This window comes from Pelodiscus sinensis, chromosome 4, assembly GCF_049634645.1.
Source record: "Pelodiscus sinensis isolate JC-2024 chromosome 4, ASM4963464v1, whole genome shotgun sequence".
Lineage (NCBI taxonomy): Eukaryota > Metazoa > Chordata > Testudines > Trionychidae > Pelodiscus > Pelodiscus sinensis.
The window spans coordinates 68,589,966-68,606,027 of record NC_134714.1 but is presented as its reverse complement, the minus strand read 5'-3'; the positions used below and the strand labels follow the sequence as shown (position 1 = coordinate 68,606,027).

General features: G+C 39.1%; 1 protein-coding gene across 4 annotated transcripts in view; it reads left to right on the top strand.

Annotated features, from left to right (window-relative positions):
- RGS6 (regulator of G protein signaling 6) overlaps positions 1 to 16,062 on the top strand; it is a 505,151-nt gene that overhangs the window by 215,637 nt on the left and 273,452 nt on the right. The window contains exon 1 of one of the 4 annotated variants that reach the window (XM_075927288.1): positions 15,311 to 15,689. The exons of the other annotated variants lie outside the window; for them this stretch is intronic. The gene's annotated coding sequence lies outside the window, so the exon portion shown is untranslated. Of the gene's footprint in view, positions 1 to 15,310; positions 15,690 to 16,062 lie in introns of those variants that run through there. 4 annotated transcript variants of the gene reach the window in all.

The window sequence follows — 16,062 nt, the reverse complement described above, 5'->3', positions numbered from 1 at the left end:
GCTAGCAGAGCTCAAGATGCCAGAAGGGATCTGTCGGGTCAGTGAAGTATCACATCCTGGGGTGCAATCTGGACCACTGAGGGGTTGTCACCACTTGCTGTGTGGCCTGGGGTGCATGGGTGGTCAGTGAAAGTAGGGCAGAGGACTTACCTGGAAGCTGAGAGTCTGGCCAAGCTGACAGCAGCAGGGCCAGCGTATCAAGGTTGGGAGCCCTGTTGGGCTGGTGGCACATGGAGCAGCCTGGAACCCGGGGAGGGAGGGACGGAGGGGGTAGCATTGACCTCCCCCAGTCCAGGAAACTCCCTCATTCGGGACTTGTCCTCAGGTCAGGTCCTGAGGGTGCTGGACCCGGGAGGTCCAATCTGAACAAACATGTTTCTCCTTTTATTTGCATCTGCAAGTCTAAAATTTAACTAGCAAAATACAAGTTCTGTTCAAGATGTGTTTTCTCACCTATATTCAGCTTCCAGAGATTTCAAACCCTCCTTAGTTGAAGGATTTATTTTCATAGCTTGTTTCCTGTCTAGTGATAGATAACTTAGGACTTCTCTGACATTCCCTTTATAGTGCAGTGAATTTTTATCATTCTGAGAGCAGAACTTTTAGAAAAACATCCAGTCTTGATTTTAAAATTGCCAGTGATGGAGAATCCATCATGAATCTTGATAAATTATTCCAATGGTTTATCACCCTCACTGTTTACTGATCCATTCACATACAGTCTATTATATATTCAACCAGTTCAGACTAGATACTCTTGATTGCTTAATTAGGTAATTGCAAAATATTGATTTTTTTTTTATAATAAACTGGAAGATGTTTTTATACTGTGAAGACAGGAGAAGTTCACTGACAAACTGCATTTGAACAGATTGCCATCTCTGTCTAACGCGTCTTTCCTCTTACCCTTCAGCAGTCTGAAACCAGCATGTTGTCTCCCTCATTTATCACCTTAACTTTCTCCTAGATTTTTGTTGTTTTTGTGCCCTCCATTCCTTTTTCTCAGTCTTTCCTAACCAAAACACAAACCCACCAATGTGAGAATTCAAGGGCAGCTTTCAGATCCATGGGGCCTGATTTTTCAGTTTTGCATATTCTGCAATCATTGTATACTCACACTTCACAAGTGTAAATAACTATTTAAGGCAGAAGGCAGTGGCGAATTTGGCCCAAGCTGTTTAGATGAGTTTGTAAACGGGCAAAACTAGTTCACTCATCCATTCTGTACTTACATGCAAAGTCATAGATTGTTGCATCATATATTTGCTATGTGTGTGAGAATGGCTACTACATTTCATTTGGGAAGAGGAAGTATTTTATTAGTGCATAGATGTATCTCTGTGCAAAGTCTGAAAGCTTCAGAGTCTTATTAAAAAAACAGCAAGTAAAGATGCATCAGTAGCTATGTACAAAGAGCTATGCATATTTATCACACAAGTGATTCATTTTGCATTTACTAACTAGTAGCAGCCAGATCTTTTTTTGGGGGGGAGGGGCTAGGTTGAGGGGGTGGTGAGGTGGCTGGCAGCACTTTAAGGAATCACCCAGTTGTTGTTGTTAGTTGAGAGTCATTCTCTGATGCTTAAATTAGAGGATCAAATATAATCTGGGAAATTTTCCAGATGCATTTCTGACAGAGTACAATGCTGCTATAATAGACACACTAAGAAAAGTTCTCTTCTCTGTCCCTGTAGCAGTGAATGAAGACTATTTGCTATGGTTTCTGTACCATAAGAACATAAGAACATAAGAACGGCAGTACTGGGTCAGACCAAAGGTCCATCTAGCCCAGTATCCTGTCTACCGACAGTGGCCAGCACCAGGTACCCCAGAGAGGGTTGACCGAAGACAATGATCAAGCGATTTGTCTCCTGCCATCCCTCTCCAGCCTCTGACAAACAGAGGCCAAGGACACCATTTTATCCCCTGGCTAATAGCCTTTTATGGACCTAACCTCCATGAATTTATCCAGCTTCTCTTTAAACTCTATTATAGTCCTAGCCTTCACCGCCTCCTCTGGCAAGGAGTTCCACAGGTTGACAACACGCTGTGTGAAGAAGAACTTCCTTTTATTAGTTTTAAACCTGCTACCCATTAATTTCATTTGGTGTCCTCTAGTTCTTCTATTATGGGAACTAATAAATTACTTTTCTTTATCAGCCCTCTCCACACCACTCATGATTTTATAGACCTCTATCATATCCCCCCTCAGTCTCCTCTTTTCTAAACTGAAAAGTCCCAGTCTCTTTAGCCTCTCCTCATATGGGACCCGTTCCAAACCCCTAATAATTTTAGTTGCCCTTTTCTGAACCCTTTCCAAGGCCAAAATATCTTTTTTGAGGTGAGGAGACCACATCTGTACACAGTATTCAAGATGTGGGCGTACCATAGTTTTATACAGGGGCAGTAAGATGTTCTGGGTCTTATTTTCTATCCCTTTCCTAATAATTCCTAGCATCCTATTTGCCTTTTTGACCGCCGCTGCACACTGTGTGGAAGTTTTCAGAGAACTGTCCACGATAACTCCAAGATCTCTTTCCTTATTTGTCGTAGCCAAATTAGCCCCCATCATACTGTACATATAGTTGGGGTTATTTTTCCCGATGTGCATTACTTTACACTTATCCACATTAAATTTCATTTGCCATTTTGTTGCCCAATCACTCAGTTTGGTGAGATCTTCTTGGAGTCCCTCACAGTCTGCTTCTGTCTTGACTATCCTAAACAGTTTGGTATCATCTGCAAACTTTACTACCTCACTGCTTACCCCTTTCTCCAGATCATTTATGAATAAATTGAAAAGGATTGGTCCCAGGACTGACCCTTGGGGTACACCACTAGTTACCCCTCTCCAATCTGAAAATTTACCATTTATTCCTACCCTTTGTTTCCTGTCTTTTAGCCAGTTCTCAATCCAAGAAAGGACCATCCCTCTTATCCCATGGCCATGTAATTTACACAAGAGCCTTTGGTGAGGGACCTTGTCAAAGGCTTTCTGAAAATCCAAGTATACTATATCTACTGGATCCCCCTTGTCCGCATGTTTGTTAACCCCTTCAAAGAACTCTAATAGATTAGTAAGACAGGATTTCCCTTTACAGAAACCATGTTGACTTTTGTCCAACAAATTATGTTCTTCTACATGATTCACAATTTTATTCTTTACTATTGTTTCGACTAATTTGCCCGGTACTGAAGTTAGACTTACCGGTCTGTAATTGCCAGGATCGCCTCTAGAGCCCTTTTTAAATATTGGTGTCACGTTGGCTACCGTCCAGTCATTAGGTACGGAAGCCGCTTTAAAGGATAGGTTACAAACCACAGATAATAGCTCAGCAATTTCCCATTTAAGTTCTTTTAGAGCCCTTGGATGAATGCCATCCGGTCCCGGAGATTTGTTAACATTAAGTTTTTCTATTTGTTCCAAAACCTCCTCTAATGACACTTCAATCCGGGACAGTTCCTCAGATTCATCACCCACAAAGGACGGTGCAGATTCAGGAATCTCCCCAACATCCTCAGCCGTGAAGACTGAAGCAAAGAAATCATTTAGTTTCTCCGCAATGGCTTTATCGTCCTTGATTGCTCCTTTTATAGCTCGATCATCTAGGGGACCCACAGGCTTTTTAGCAGGCTTCCTGCTTCTAATGTACTTAAAAAACATTTTGTTATTTCTTTTTGAGTTTTTGGCTAGCTGTTCCTCAAAATCTTTTTTTGCTTTTCTTATTACATGTTTACACTTGATTTGACAGTGTTTATGTTCCTTTCTATTTATCTCACTAGGATTGGACTTCCACTTCTTAAAAGATACCTTTTTGTCCCTCATTGCTTCTTTTACATGGTGGTTAAGCCACGGTGACTCTTTTTTAGGTCTCTTGCTATGTTTTTTAATTTGGGGTATACATTTAAGTTGGGCCTCTATTATGGTGTCTTTAAAAAGTTTCCATGCAGCTTTCAGGGATTTGGCTCTAGTCACTGTGCCTTTTAATTTCTGTTTAACAAACCTCCTCATTTTTGTGTAATTCCCCTTTTTGAAATTAAATGCCAGGGTGCTGGACTGCTGAGGTGTTCTTCCCACCACAGGAATGTTGAATGTTATTATATACTCTAGGACTTTAATTTTCCTCTAGGGAATCCCTTGTTTCCTATTGGAATCCCAAGTCTTTCCCTGCAATTTTACACCATCCATCCTACTTCATAGCCATCATCCTTCTTACCAATGAGGGTGGAGAGGATTGCCTTTAGAAATGCTCTGAGACCTAGTGCTGAAAAGCATTATATAAGTGCTAAATATTTAGGAATATTATAAGCATCCTAAAAATGCGACTTCAGTTACAGTAACTCACAATTCCTCCCGCTCCACCACCTTTCTCAAGGCCACATGCTGCCCCCACAGTGAACTTAGCTTCTACATAATTAAAGAATAAAAAATGATTATTATTCTCAAACATATTTCTAAGGGTGCATCTACACAGCAGGGCTTACCTAGAAATAAGCCATGCAAATTGAGCTACGTCAGTTGCATAGCTTATTTCAAAATTGGGAGTGTCTACACAGCACTGATTTCAAAATAGAGGAATCTTCCTCCGATTTCCCTTACTCCTCACAGGAGTCGGAGTAAGCAGTCCTCCAGCTTGACAGTATTTTGACATTATTTTGAAATAACTGCCTGCTGTGTAGACATGTACTAAGTTATTTCAGAATAACGTTGCTGTGTAGACGTACCCCAAGTCTCAGAACTACTTTTGGTCCAACAATTTAGTAACTCTTGTCACAAGCAGCTGAATTTGGACTCAGCAGGCCTGTTGCTTGCACTGCGCATTTGGTCACACAAGCAAAGCAAATATTCTATGCTCTTTGTATCATGGTGTACCACAACATACGATCAATTTTTTACTTCATCTTGCATGTATAATATGTCTTTAAACTAATGCTAGAGTGATGTTTCTTCCTCGAGTTTTATCACAAGCTGTGATTCTGTTATCTCACAAGCTATGGAGGGTCATACTAATTCAGTATTCAGGGAAACCCTGCCTAGAGGATGACAGGAAGAGTTTTTAAGTGATTCAGTAGGAGGAGGAACACACCACTCTGACTCAATATTGAAACACTGCCACAGCAGGGTGTTAGAGAACTTGGCTGGAGGAGGCATCATCTTCTGAATGAGGCACAAAATTGAGGACCTATCCTTTTGTCATTAATAATACATTCATCTTTTTTGTTAAATCCATTCTATTGGACTCAATTACTTTTTGCCTTCCTAAATTCCCCTTGCATTCTGAATTGGGTATGGTACTCCTCCCTTAATCTCTTGCATAGAGCCCCCGAAAACAGTTAAACAGTTTGTGTATTTCACTCCCAAATTTCCTCTTTTCCCTTAAAGTTAGGTAAAGTGATGATATTCCTATCTCAAAGGTACATTGCAAAGCTTAACGTTTTAAAAGCATTTTTGCGTTTTGGATGAAAGATGACCTACAAGTGCAAACTATCATTGCTATAATGTGAGGCTATAGAGTGGCTTGCTAACATAGAAACATAGTATTTTAGACAGTAAATTATAGAAGTATGCTTGTTACTATGTCCAGGTATTACATTGTACCTCTTGATCCACAGCACTAAGATACAATTTCTCTAGAACCACCCAGTATTGCTCGAGGTGAAAAGGAGACTTGTGTGAAGAGGGAGCTATTAAACTTTTTTTTGCCTTTGCCAGTTTTCATTCTTTTAACTTTCCAACAGTCTGTCACAGGTTTTATTAAGGTCATCAAAGTGGTGGGCTGCTTTCTGAGCTTGTGACTGCTAGGTTGGAACTCACCAGTCAATCACCAGTCGAGAAGTTTCCTTTTTATATAAATAGACACTCTTTTGGTCTGAAGAAAGCCAGCAGAGGACAATTGAATCCTGTGGATATTAACAAGCGGTAGCAAGGAAGCCAGAAATCTCTTAATTAAAGGAGGAAATATCACCACAATATTTCCAGAAATACAATATTAATCAGTGAAGTGACATACAGAATGGCCATATCCTTTAGCGTAACATGAGGCAAGTATCTCAAAAGTTTAGTGCTTATGTGGACTTTTGGGGGAACCACATTTTGAGATGCAGATCTTGATTTTTCTCTTACTTACATTGCTGTGCACTAGTGTAATTCTATTGACCCTTGATTCTCACTACAGTGAGAGCAGAATCAAATCCAAGAGATCCAAATACTGTATTAACAAATATAATTGACATACCTAATCTGAATGACTGTGATACAGCTATTGTTCAATTTCTTCAATTGTCTTTGAGCCTGAAGATCAGTTCTAGGTTGGTTTTCTCCTTGGGAAGCACAAGAAGATTCCTGGATTGAAGCACACAAATGTTTCCTGGCTCTAAATAGCAAAATTAAGCTAATACTCTTCAATATTGTTAAAATGTATTTTATCTGGTTGCAATCTGGAATGTTGTTCACTGACTGGAGTTGGTGGGGTGAGGGATTAGAAATCCTGGATTCTGTTCCTAGGTCTGCCGCTGATGCATTTTTGTGACATTCACTCTGTCTTGGCTTCAGTTTAGCTGTCTGGAAAATGGGAGATAATATTCACCCAAAGGAGTGTTGAGAGACTTAAGTCATGTTTGTAAAGTGCTTTGTGATCCTTGGATAAAAAGTGTTGTGTAAATACAACTTATCATTATTATTAAAGGTTTTGGTACAATTTCATACTGTGTTGGAGCATTGTGTATATTAACACCAGCTTGTTGCAGAATACATTTCTTTCCAGAGATGATCCTGTCCAGAATGCTGAAAGCACCAGGCACAGCCTTTTTGCACTTGGACAGAGTGAGTTGGCAGTAATAGAGATACTGTTTGCCAAGTTAGTCTCACCACTGACTTTACCACCACTGCTGAACCTGATAAGGACATGTATGCTCAATTTCATCATGTTGGAGTGCAAAATAGTCCTAAATTTACATCACTGCTTTCAGGGGAGTCCAAACTTTTTTCAAAGAGGGCCAGATTTGATGAAGTGAACATGCGTGAGGGCCGACCATTTTGCCTGACATTCTTCGAACCATTAAAATTAAATGCAAATTAACTATTTTATGCAAAGTTTATTGCAAACGGCATACTTTTCATTTCGTCACATGAAATGAAACGGTGTTAAATCACTCTGCCTTTCATATCTGAAGGCCAGATGAAAAAAAATCCAGGAAGCTGAAATATATGTCAGGAACATTGTAAAGTACATTACATATTATTGGTAATAAAGGTTGTCTGTCAACTTTTAAGTTCAAAAAATATGAACAGGAACATAACACCAAGTGTACATGTTGTGTCCAAATATATTTATAACTGATTTAGACCAACTGACATTAACTGAGATTTTACAATGTATTCATCTCAATACATATGGATTCGTATTCGTTGGGGGCCATAAAAGATAGATATTGCCAAATTACCTGGGGGGCCGTATTAAACCGGAACACGGGCCGCAATTGGCCCGCGGGCCGGACTTTGGACATGCCTGGCTTAAATGGTTCCACTTGCATTTCTATGTAGCAGGTCAAGTTACTGAAAAAATAACGAGGTGTGAGATAGAAATGGCAGATACAATTTCAGCATATAGTCCACTCCGGCTCTGTGTAGTATCCTTTCTCTGATGCTTTCCATTTTCACCTAAATTTCTTCCTTTCACATAACCATAACCACATAACCTTTCACATAACCATCACAGAAACAAAACTTGGTGCCATCTGTAGGAAGCTCCCAATATTACAGTATATGATGTCAATAAAACTGTTCACATAAAACTAAAATTCATAACATTTTACAAATGAAGAGCTTGTGCTGTAGCCTTTGGTTATAAGAATCATCATTTCCCTTTGAAAATGTATTAATATTTATACAAAAAAAGCTATAATGTTATTTTGGTTAAGTTATTCTAAGTAACTTTATACATAAAGTACATGGACCAAAAAAAGTCTTAATTCAATATTTGTGAAAGGTCCCTGGCAGGAATATGAGAGAGAACACCATAGATGTACACACTTGAGCATAATTTGCAAGTCCTCAATAGCAGCTGTTACATTAATGAGTATACACAGCTGAATTGTATTTCATCTGTCCTTAATGAGGTTCATTGTCATTTCTTCATTTTTCTTCATTAAAACTGCTGAGAATTGTGGTTCTGTTTGGACTTACAATTCTCCTCTGGGAGCAATTCCTCCCATCTATCCTGACCAATATGTCTGTAATCCTTTATTATGTGACTTGTTAGAGGCTACTGGAATTGAATTGCCTCCTAATGCATCACAGCTTTTTGGCACCCAAGAATACCCAACCAACTGTTTTGTAATTCTGTCTCTTTACTCATATTCAGTCCATGTCCAATTAGCTCCCTCAAGTGAAGAAAATACTCAAAGGCTAACTTTGTGTGTGTGTATGATAAATTTCATTAAACCAGGGTGTTTTATTTCTTTGCCCATTTCTAACTAGGAAGCATCTCTTTTCATGAAAAATTGTAATGTTCAGAAGTTGAAATTGCCCTCCTTGTGATGGATGGATAAATGAATGTGATTATGAATTCCACAGCATCTATCAGAGTTAAGTTTGCACTCTCTGAAAGCTAAGTTATGATCATGTGGTGTTTATACGACAGCAGTTTTAAACATAAAAAGATGGTCAGTGAAACTTCTGATGACATAAATACTATTGAAATAAATAGCTGATATTATATGAAGTGTTGAAATAATAAATGTGCATTATCAGCCACTTATTTTTATACCTAAATATGGTGTGACAGCCATAGTAGGCAGTGTATTAGAAGCAGTTATCAGTTATCACTGTTTTATGTGGCAAATTACTAATTGCTCTGTTTGAAACAAATGTTTTCAGGGAAGACAACATGAATAACTCATTTGTGCTATTCATTTGGAGGCTGTTTGTTCTGAGAATTACTTGATGGAACCAAACACAGCTTTATTTTGAAGAGAAGCTTTCATGGAAAACTGTCTTATAACTATACCATATGGTTAAAACTAGAGATAAGCCCAACCTATGGAGTCCAAATCTGAACATCTCAAATTCTAAAGGGCTTTGGGTTTATTGTTTCAGTTCAAAAGCCCATTTGTGTGCAGGGGAGGGTTTGAGGGAGGGGATAGGGAGACATTTAAAATTACAATGGTGAATAACAGCAGAAAGAAATTAAGAGGTTTTAAGCGAGGGGGACAAGATAGGTTTTTCTAATGAGATTTGCAAAGAGCTGAAGATTTGATTAGAGAAAAACAAGAAAGCTGCTCCAGATGGCAGGAGCTGCAGATGAGGAGGCTGCTGTATCAGCACAAGTGAGATTACTTGAATAGAAAGATCAGAGACCAACGTTTGATAAAAACGGACAGCAGAGAGTCTGAGATGCTGGACATACAAATAAGTTTAAATTTCAACTAGCAATCTGTGAGGGCACTTGTATGAGAATGTGATGTACTGTGCTTCACAGAGGAGTGCAGAGGACACCAATCAATATACACTGTGGTATGGAACTTGATGGGCCCCTAGAAAAGAGAGAGACAGTAGTCAAGATAAGAGTTGATGAAGGTAGGGATGAGGATTTTGAGGTTGATGCGATGGCATGCATCTCCAGTTTTCTGATGCTGGTGCCAAATATACTTGTAAGGTAATAAAGGAAGAGAGAAACGTTTATCTCTAGAGTGAAAGGCCTAAATTGAAGATGGAGATAGATTCTAGTTTGTGTTCTCATGATCTTATAGGAGCTTTAAATTTTCTGTCTGCCCTTAAAATATACTATCCACCTTTGTAAAAGACACAATAGAGCCATTCAGTTCTAGGGATAGTATATGCTGACTGAACCAGAATCCATGCAGGAATGTTGGGGGACATGGCCGTGGATCCCTTTTCAAATAGTGCAAGATATACCCCTTCTTGACCGGTGCAGCAGGTGAACAGTGTGAGAGCTGCATCCCTTTCTGTTGTTTAGTGCAGTGTTTTTGCTAGTTTAATACCAGGGGCTGGCTTCCTACCTTCTTAAATTTTGTCAGGGAGATTTGAGGGTCAAGTGCTGGTCCACAGACCAATCATTGAGAAATACTGGTCTAGTGTCTCTGCTTGTTCTACACTTCTTGGATCTAAGTGACAAAATGGCAGATGAAATTCAATGTTGATAAATGCAAAGTAATACACATTGGACAACCTAACCCTAACTATATAAATAAAATAATGGGGTCTAAATTAGCTGTTACCACTTGAGAGATCTTGGCGTCATTGTGGCTCATTCTCTGAAAACATCCACTCAATGTGTAGCAGCAGTCAAAAAAGCTAATAGCATGTTGGGGATAATTAAGAAAGGATAGATAATAAATATAATCTTGCCTCTATAAATCCCCGTTACACCCACATTTTGAATACTGCAAGCTGAACTGGTCACCCCATCTCAAACAAAAAATTGGAATGGGGGAAAGGCACAGAAAAAAGCAAAAAATCATTAGGTGTATGGAAAGGCTTCCTTTCTGAGAAGGAAATAAGACTGGGACTTTTCAACTTGGAAAAGAGACGACTAAAAAGGGGATATGATAGAGGTCTATAAAATCATGACTGGAGTGGAGAAAGTAAATAAGGCAATGTCATTTGCTGCTTCTCATAACACATGAACTAGGCATCTCTAAACAAAATTAACAGGTTTAACACAAACAAATGGAAGTATTTCTTTGCACAACATCTAGTTAACCAGTAGAACTCCTTGCCAGAGACCAAGATTATAACAGCGTAAAAAAAAGAACTAGATAAGTTCATCAAGGATAGGTTCATCAATGGCTATTAGCCAGGATGGCTAGGTATGGTGTTCCTAGCCTCTATTTGCCAGAAGCTAGGAATGGGTGGCAGAGGATGGATCATTTGATGATTACCTGTTCTGTTCATTCCCTCTGAAGCACCTTGCACTGGTCACTTTAAGAAAATAGGATACTAGGCTAGATAAACTTTTGGTCTAACCAAGTATTGCTGTTCTAATGTTCTTGAGCACCAGGGCTGAGGTTTTCAAAGGTGTCTAACGATGTCAAATATCCAAATGCCATTGATATGTAATAGGTATTGGCAGGGTTCACCGAACCATGGCGAGCCCCGCTTGCCAGCCACTCTGCCTCGCGATCTGCGCATGCGCAGATCGTTCTGTGCATGCGCAGATCGCCCAAACCTGGCTCTTCCGAGTTATTTGTCGAGCCCTGGGTGTTGGCATCCAATTCCCATGGGATCCTTTGTAAACCTCCCTTGGAATGCAAAAACAAGGTTTGTGGCTGCATTGTCTGCAAGTGTGCTAGATGGGAAGAAGAGGTAGGAAGGGTTACTTGACTCTCCCATCTCTCACACATATGCCTACTCCTCCCTTGTCCCCAACACAAGCCCTGGTACAATCAGGTGCTGCATATTGGAAAGAGAAAACTGTCAATTATTTTAATCTCCTATAACATTTAAATATAACTAAAATATGGAATAGAAAATCTGCTGGTTCTATAGCAGGGCCTCTTCTGTTTTTAATATTCCTTGGGTGCTTACATTATGATGTTTGGAGCATTTACATTACTTCTTCCCTGGAAGAGTCTCCTATGTTCCAAACTGTGCATCCATATCTAGATTAGATCAAAGCCTGAAGTTACAATGAAAATGTGGTCACTTGTATAATTTGGCTAATTTATTGGCCAGTGATCTGGCTTCTAATTGGCCTCAGAGGTAGAAGTTACCACCTATTAATGCAGAAATAATAGCAGGTACTAAGGCTGGTAATAAGTTACATTTTATATCCTTCTGTAATACAATGTTTTATCACTCATTTATTGATAACAATTATTAAGTTTCAGACTGAAAGTGCAATGTGCAGTTCACAGTCAACACACAAAGAGTACATCAATTTGTAAAACTTTAGGGGAAAGGATAGTTGAAAGGGCATGAATAATATTCCAGATATAAAGGTACGAGAGAAATAAAAAGGAAAAAAAATATAAAAACCTGTCAAAAGTATGGTCCTTTGAGCGTAGTTTAGCTACAAAAGAGTACTGCTGTTTTCCCATCTATCCCGCCCCTGCATGTGTATCGGCACTGTGTGCTTTTGTGAAAGGCATCATACTTTCTAAAAGACACAACAAAGTAAACTGAAATCTTGGGGAGTTCTAACAAAGAAACCATTAGGGGTCGTGAGGCTTGTGTGCACAGACTCAATATTGCTGTTATTTTTAATGAGAAACCCTAGTACAAACTAGTAGGCAGGCAACACAAATATTAAGCACTCCCATGGCTCTCTGTACTGTATGTACACGCTTGTGAAATCAGAACATGTGTGATTAATCTCTAACATTAAGTGAACCAAAAAACAAAAAATTATAACATGCAAACAAAAAGCTATTCTGAAGAATAAAGGGGTAGAGAGTAAGTTTCCATTTGGAGAATGATGCCCTGGGTTTCCCTTCTCTCTCCCACCAAGAGATGATAGATTTTATAGCTTGCATGGGCCCACCTCTCATTGAGTAGTTTGGCTCACCTTCCACATAGCTGCTGCTTTTCTGTCTTGCTCTGCCAGCTCGCATTACTTTTATTTATATTGAGCGCAACAAAGTCTCTGAAATGCTGAAAGGCGTTTGTCTCATTTTGGCTCAGAAACATGAGGTGTTCTGAAGTGACTTCTTTCCAGCTGGGATAAAGGACTGTTCCCAGCACACGTACATCAGCACAGCTTGACCTCCTGTTAACCCAGTGGATCTACTTCACAGTGAAACCACATTGTGGAAAGTAGCTAATTGGTGTAAAAAACTCATTTTTGGTTCCTCTAAGAGGGTTTTCTGTAAACTCACTAGATTAAATGAAAATAGAAGGCAAATGGTAGTTTGTAAATAGATGTACACACATGAAGTTTTATATAATGTCTGTTATGCCAACTGCATTCTAAAACTACGGAAGTAAACAGGGTGGCTGAATATCAGGAAAGAAAATATTCAGTTTTCTTTGTTTCTTTCTGAATTGTGGATTCTGTTTGCTTTAAAAGTAACAGTGGCAGAAGAGGTTAAACAATTGAAGATAAGATCAAGGAGGAAGGAAGCTTTGTCAATTTATGATTCTACATGAGATGTAGAGTTTAAGAGATGGAGACAGTGAAGGAAGAGTATATCAGACCCTAGCCTAGAAGCAGGCAGCAGAGCAAATTCTCACACCCCCAGTGCCAAGATTGTATGAAGCGGGAGGAAGAAAGTCCGCTATTAATTGAGGTAAGTGGAAAGACAGTGAAGAAACTTAAGAACAAATAGAGAAGTAAAGCACAGAAGTGGGTGTGGTGTTGGTATTCACCCTGTGATAAGAAAGAGCTTATAGTATCATGGATTTGGAGGCCCAGTCATCTAGTCTCACCTCCTGTATAAAATAGATTGTAAAATTCTACTCTCATTTACAGTGTACTGTGTCTAAGAGCTTGTTTGACCTTAGTGGCCTGTGTGTGTTTGAGCTGGCTAGCCATTGGAAAAGTTCTCACTTTATCTATGTTGCTGCTGTTCTTGTCACTTACAGATTGCTCAGGGTTGGGTTTTTTTTTTTTTTTTTTTTTTGGACTCAGAGATAAACTTCGTCAAATATAGGGAGTATCCATTTTGTATCCATTGGTCTTAGTAGTGACTTTTAAAGCAAGAAATATTACAGACTACTACTACTACTACTACTAATAATAATCCACATATAGACTAAGCATTCTGGGTGCATCTAGACAGCACTGTAACTTGAAATAAGATACACAATTTAAGCTATGCAAATTGCGTATCTTATTTTGATGCTATTTTGAAATAGCTCATTTCATCATTTGGCACTGTCTACACAGTGCCAAATTTCAAAATAAAGCACTATTCTGAAATGTCCCTTACTCCTCATGGGATGAGATTTACAGGAATGTCGGAATAGTGAGCCCAAAATAACAGGCTTGCTGTGAAGATGCAGGATAGCTATTTTGGAATGCTCTGGTATCGCAAAATAGTGTTGCAGTGTAGACATACCCTCTGGGTCCTACTCTGCCATTATATTTTGTAATTCAGCATAAATCAGTGGGCCAGTTTGTGAGTAATGTATTTTTCATTGAGAATAAAGGGCAATATTTGGGCCCTTGATGTTTAATAGTGAAGTTATTTGACTGGTCCAATATTTTTGTGGTTCTTATCCTCAGGTTGTTAGACTGTGTTGCTTAGCTGGCAGTGTTTTCCTGTGGCCAGGAGAGGGAGGTTGTTGCCACCAAGGACATTAAGGCAATTGGAAAATCCTCCATTGATGACTAATTATAAACAAAGTAGGGGGAGGGGGAAGCTAACCCAATCAACTCCCTATCTATGCCACAAATATACTCATCTATTAAATACTCAGCTGGAAGAGGATTCTTGTCTTTAAAAAAGTCTCAACAGTAGGAAGATTTTCTGTGTCATTCTGCTGGATTGTTCTTTTCATTGGTTCCATCTTGCTGCAACCTCCATAGATAATTCCTCTTCCTCCTGCGGGCTTTACATTCTCCATAAATGTGTAGGTAGTTGTTATACCTCCCCTAAGTCATCATTTAATCAAACCATGCATCTTTAGTCTTTAATCTTTTCCTCCTAGTTGATCCCTCTGGTCCCTTAATTATTTTTATTGTCTTCTAGAATTACCTACAAATCACCTCAAAGCTTATGCACAAGCTGCTGCCTGTAATAAATGTCAACATTATGATTTTAATGAGCTCAGATATAGCATGTTGATCATACCAACATAAGCAACATTTTTTATTAATAATTAATGTAATTTTAAATTAAAGTATATGCATATAGAATATTAATATATTGCAACTATAAAACACAATCCAAGTGACTAACAAATCATGATGTAGAGACATCTCCTAACCATTTCCTGTGCAAAGCATTCTCCCAGTAACCACTAGTGAATTATAAGTGAGCAAGCTGATACCATGAAAAACAGTTAACGAAACAAAACAACCCCAAGGAGAGAACAGAAGAGGTGGTATGATGGAGTGTCCACCCAACATTACAATGCCTGAAGGGGTGAAGGTAGAGAGCTGTGCCAATTAACTTCCCAGGCCGCGTCTACAGGGATTAATTAGATGGAACTCAGCTGAACTGGAACAGGAGGGGCTTGTATGAAGCCCAGTAACTGAGAGTAGTTGTGGCTGCAAGTCAATAGTCTACAGTGACTATCTAGGTGCAGGGTGGTGTGTCTGGGATGATAGATAGTAGTCTACAGTTATTTCATGGGAGGTGGGAATTTGTGCTGGCAAATCCAAAGGGAACCAGGAAGTTAGGAAAGGCATAGGATAGCGTAATCTGCTGATCAGAAGATCCCTGAGGGTGAATCTGGAGTAGAAAGTCAGCTTGGAGAACATATAAACAAAGAGTGCTTATTAAAGGAGTGCTAGTAACTCATTTGTTTTAGAAATCCCCTGTAGTCTTAGCAATTGAATTTAAAATCACACTGCAAAAGATGGCACACTCCAGGACTGTTGCCAGCCATGTATAGAATTTTTGCTTCATAGTTTCTGCTTTTGCTTCCAGTATAGAGTATTTCCTATGACACCAGACCAGCACAAGTGGTTGGAAATTCAGCACCCTGTGAACCAAACTGTACTGATTCCATGATCCAAGGAACATCAGTGGATATGTTGAATGATCATATTTAATCAAGTTATGTGAGTAATAATCAATCTGAAATTGTTCTCCTATAATGGCTTTGAAAAGACAGTGAGCCATTAATGTTGGTTTAAATACTTATGTATGTGTGAGATCAAATTCATCACAGATGCAGAACTATAAAGTATTGTTCATTCTGGTGTTGGAGGCAGAGTGTGAAGTGAATTTCCCTTAAGACAGCTGAGTGTCTGATCTTTGATTGAAGAAAGTTTCACAGTTGACTCTGAGGCAGTCCCTTACAACACAATATGAGAAGTTTGTCTAGAAACAAGAAGGTTTATTGCTGATTTCCCACTTTGGTTATCCAGTGCAGTACTGTGTACTTAGTAGAGGTATCAGAAGGATTTGGTAGCTTCAGTCAGGTGTATTGTC